This window comes from Nomascus leucogenys, chromosome 1a (genome assembly GCF_006542625.1).
Source record: "Nomascus leucogenys isolate Asia chromosome 1a, Asia_NLE_v1, whole genome shotgun sequence".
NCBI lineage: Eukaryota > Metazoa > Chordata > Mammalia > Primates > Hylobatidae > Nomascus > Nomascus leucogenys.
The window spans coordinates 25,063,674-25,068,571 of NC_044381.1; the positions used below are offsets into that span (position 1 = coordinate 25,063,674).

The 4,898-nt window shown below is 43.4% G+C and overlaps 1 pseudogene; it reads left to right on the forward strand.

Moving 5' to 3' along the window:
• Window positions 1-805: 805 nt before the first annotated feature.
• Window positions 806-2,159, forward strand: LOC105738435 (annotated as a pseudogene).
• The last annotated feature ends 2,739 nt before the right edge of the window (window positions 2,160-4,898 follow it).

Consider the following 4,898-nt stretch of genomic DNA (forward strand, 5'->3'; position numbering starts at 1 on the left):
AAACGATATGTGGAGTCTGCCAGCCAGTGAATGATCATAAACAATGTATCAGAATATGAAATACCTGCCTGATCATGTTTCAGTTAAGTCGTTGTAATGATCTTTCACAAAATTCAAACTCAGGAATATTAACTGAGGTGAGAAATACGAGCCACAATTCTTTTCAAATTGATTTTTTAAATACCATAAGCCCATCTTTTCACACATCCTACCAGCTCTGGCATCCCACAGAGCTTTTAAAATAAAATTAACCCACTTCATCTTCCTCCAAAGATTACTCATAAAGACCTGTCTTTGAACAAATACTTCACTAAGGAAGTAAGGCTGCTTTTTATTAGAGCAAAATGCAATCCAAAAATAGGTTTAGAAAAAAAGCTATGACCCACGATTAATACAATTATTTTTCTTAGTCTCAATTTTAGTCACTTTAGCATGTCCAAAACTACTGCACACTAACTTTTTTTTTTTTTTTTTTTTGATATGGAGTCTCGCTCTTGTTGTCCGGGGTGGAGTGCAATGGCGCCATCTTGGCTCGCTGCAACCTCGCCCTCCCAGGTTCAAGTGATTCTCCTGCCTCAGCCTCCCCAGCAGCTGGGATTACAGGCGCAAGCTACCACGCCCAGCTAATTTTTTATTTTTTATATTTTTTTGTATTTTTAGTAGAGACGGGGTTTCACCATGTTAGTCAGGCTGGTCTCGAACTACTGACCTCTGGCGGTCCACCCGCCTCGACCTCCCAAAGTGCTGGGATTACAGGCGTGAGCCACCACGCCCGGCCACACTAACTTTTTGAGAGCCAAGAGTTCAATCGGTAGCGGGAGTGGAGAGCGGACCCCAGACAGCCCTGAGCGGCCCCACCACCACCGGCCTAGTTACCATCACACCCCGGGAGAAGCCGCAGCTGCCGCAGCCCGCCCCAGTCACCATCACCACAACCTTGAGCAGCGAGGCCGAGACCCAGCAGCCGCCCGCCGCTCAGCGCTCCCCGTCCTCAGCGCCGGTGACACCACACCCGGCCCCTCGGGCAGCGGCACAGGAAGCGGTGGCCCGGGCGGCTTCACATTAGCGGCACCTGCCGGCGGGGACAAGAAGGTCATCGCAACGAAGGTTTGGGGAACAGTAAAATGGTTCAACGTAAGGAACGGATATGGTTTCATCAACAGGAATGACATCAAGGAAGATATATTTGTACCCCAGGCTGCCAAAAAGAATAACCCCAGGAGGTACCTTCGCAGTGTAGAAGATGGAGAGACTGTGGAGTTTGATGTGGTTGAAGGAGAAAAGGGTGCAGAGGCAGCACATGTTATAGGTCCTGGTGGTGTTCCAGTTCAAGGCAGTAAATATGCAGCAGACCGTAAGCCTTATAGATGCTATCCAGGTCGCAGGTGTCCTCCACCCAATCACCAGCAAAATTACCAGAATAGTGAGAGTGGGGGAAAGAACGAGGGATGGGAGCGTGCTCCCGAAGGCCAAGCTCAACCACGCCGGCCCTGCCGCAGGGAAGGTTCCCACCTTCCTACATGCGGAGACCCTATGGGCGTGGACCACAGTATTCTAACCCTCCTGTGCAGGGAGAAGTGATGGAGGGTGCTGACAACCAGGGTGCAGGAAAACAAGGTAGATCAGTGCGGCAGAGTACGTATCAGGGATATAGACCACGATTCCGCAGGGGCCCTCCTCGCCAAAGACAGCCTAGAGAGGACGACAATGAAGAGGATAAAGAAAATCAAGGAGGTGAGACCCAAGGTCAGCAGCCACCTCAACGTCGGTACCGCCGCAACTTCAATTACCGACGCAGACGCACAGAAAACCCTAAACCAGCCAGGCACGGTGGCTCACGCCTGTAATCGCAGCACTTTGAGAGGCTGAGGCGGGCGGATCACCTGGGGTCAGGAATTCGAGACCAGCCTGGCCAACATGGCGAAACCCCGTCTCTACTAAAAATACAAAAATTAGCCAGGTATGGTGGCGCACGCCTGTATGTAGTCCCAGCTACTCAGAAGGCTGAGGCAGGAGAATCGCCTGAACCCGGGAGGCGGAGGTTGCAGTGACCCAGAAAAGAAAACCCTAAACCACAAGGTGGCAAAGAGACAAAAGCAGCCGATCCACCAGGTGAGAATTAGTCCGCTCCCGAGGCTGAGCAGGGCGGGGTTGAGTAAATGCCAACTTATCATCTCTATCATCACCCGGTTTAGTCATCCAACAAGAAGAAATATGAAATTCCAGCAATAAGAAATGAACAAAAGTTGGAGCTGAAGACCTTAAGTGCTTGCTTTTTGCCCATTGACCAGATAAATAGAACTATCTGTATTATCTAAGCAGCATGGGGTTTTTATTATTTTCACCTAAAGACGTCTCTTTTTGGTAATAACAAATGTGGTGGTGGTTGGTTTTTTTTTAAAGCCTGGTTTTTTTTTTTCACAATACGCCTTTAAAGGTTTTTAAATTGTTTCCTATCTGGTCAAGTTGAGATGTTTAAGAACTTCATTTTTAATTTGTAATAAAAATTTACAACTTGATTTTTTCAAAAAGTCAACAAACTGCAAGCACCTGTTAACAAAGGTCTTAAACAATAATAATAATAAAAAGAGCCAATGGGATTACTTTGTACAGAGAATAAAAAACTGGATGAAACCAGAATGAAAATCTAATCTGTTCCATACTTCCTGAAGTAGCAAATTCAATGGAACTGACCAGAACCATAAAGAATCTATCAAATCACACTTTAAAGGGGATTCAAAAAAATCTCCATCTTGTAGTTAGTGTATCTGCCAGCCAGCTTCCATTTGTCTTTTGAGAGTGGCCAGCTGTACTGACAGAAAGCCCAGGACTGAGGGGTTTTCTGGACTTTCAGTGCTAAGATCGGAACATTTGGGCACCCAGTTTCACTCCCACCAAAATCTCTTCTAAAATTCTTACACATAAGACTCATTCATTTGGAAAGTAAAAATTAACAGCAGAAATGAAGAGGAAAAAGGAAAACTCAGGCATTCTTTGGTATCCATAACGTGGAACGAAATACATTCAAAGAGGTAGAATACATTTCAGTTGAGTTCTCATACTCACAACTCCAAACCCGTGTCCCATTACAGTGATGTGGCTTTCAGGAAGAATGCAAGGGATTTTTTTTTAACCTCCAAATCAATCACTTGGCAAATGTCTAGTGAGGTCCTACCATGTGCCAGACTGAGGATCAAGTGTCGGGATCCAGAGATGAAGATGTACCAGCCTAGCCTGGGGAGATGCTCACAGGCTAGAGGCCAAGCATCTAGGGGATGTACTGGGTAACAACCATATCTCACATGATGTAATTAATGTAAGTAGAGCTCCCAGCTTCTAGGAGCCTGGCCATATATTATCTCTCATTCTCAAAACTACACCTGAAGGTAGGTGTTATTATCCTCATTTTAAAGATTAAAAATAAAACCAAAACTGAAGCCCAAAGAGGTTATAGAATTTGCCGAAGACCCCCCAGCTAATAGTGGCAGCAAGTGGGTGTAAACCAAGATTCTGAGCAAGAACCAACTGATTCCAACAGTTTTGCCTATTCTGCAATTCCCAGGACCCTTTTGGCATGATCAGGGTTAATAAGATCAAGGCCATCCAGATTTCTGACCTTAGTCCAGCTTGTCTTAGCCCTTCATCAGAGAGCACCCTATCTATACTCTGAGCTGACAGCAAAATTGCCAGGTTTTCAACATTCATGCTATGGTAGGGGCAGAATGGGGGTGGAAAAAGCTAGATATTATTGAGGTATAACTAGCGGACAATTGAAAACTGCTGTTAGGGGTTAGATCGAGATGACATCTACAGAAGAAAACTTTGGAGAAAAGCTTCATGACATTGGATTTGACAATGGTTTCTTGGATAAGACATAAAAGGCACAGGCAACAAAAGCCAAAATAGACAAATAGGGCTTCGTCAAAATGAAAAACTTTGGTGCATTAAAAGACACTCTCAACAGAGTAAAAAGGCAACTCAGAAAATGGGATAAAATATCTGCAAATCACATATCTGATAAGGCATTAATATCCAGAATTTATAGAGAATCCATAAAACTCAACAAAAACAACAAAACAACCCAATTCAAAAATAGGCAAAGTACTAGAAAAGACACTTCTCTAAAGAAGATATATCAATAGCCAATAAGGACATGAAAAGTTGCTAAACATTACTAATTACTGGGAAAATGCAAATCACAACCACAATGAGATATCACTTCACACCCATTAGAATGGATATTATTTGTTTTAAACCCAGAAAATGACACATGTTAGGAAAACGATGTGGAGAAATGAGAACCCCTGTGCACTGCTGGTGGGAATGTAAAATGATGCAGCTGCAATGGAACATAGTATAGCACTCCCTCAAGGAATTAAAAACAGAATTGCCAAATGATCCAACAATTCCACTTTTGGCTATATTCCCAAAAGAATTGAAAGAGGAAAGATATATTGATACAACATGTTCATAGCAGCACCATTCACAATACCCAAAAATAGAAGCAACCCAAGTGCCTATCAACAGATGAATAAATAAACAAAATATGGTATATTCGTAAATGGAATAGTATTCAGCCTTAAAAAAGAAGGAAATTCTGACACATGCTTCAACATGGATGAACCTTGAAAACATGCTAAGTGAAATAAGGCAATCACAAAAGGACAAATATGATTCCACTTATGTGAGTAGTCAAGTTCATGGAGACAGAAGATAGAATGGTGGTTGCCAAGGGTTGATGGAAGTGGGGGAATGAGGAAATGTTGTTTAATGGGTACAGAATTTTAGTTTGGGATGATAAAGTTCTGGAGATGGGTAGTGGTTAGTGGTGATGGTGGCACCAAAAAATGAATGAACTTAATGCCATTGGACTATAACTTACAAATAGTTATACTAGT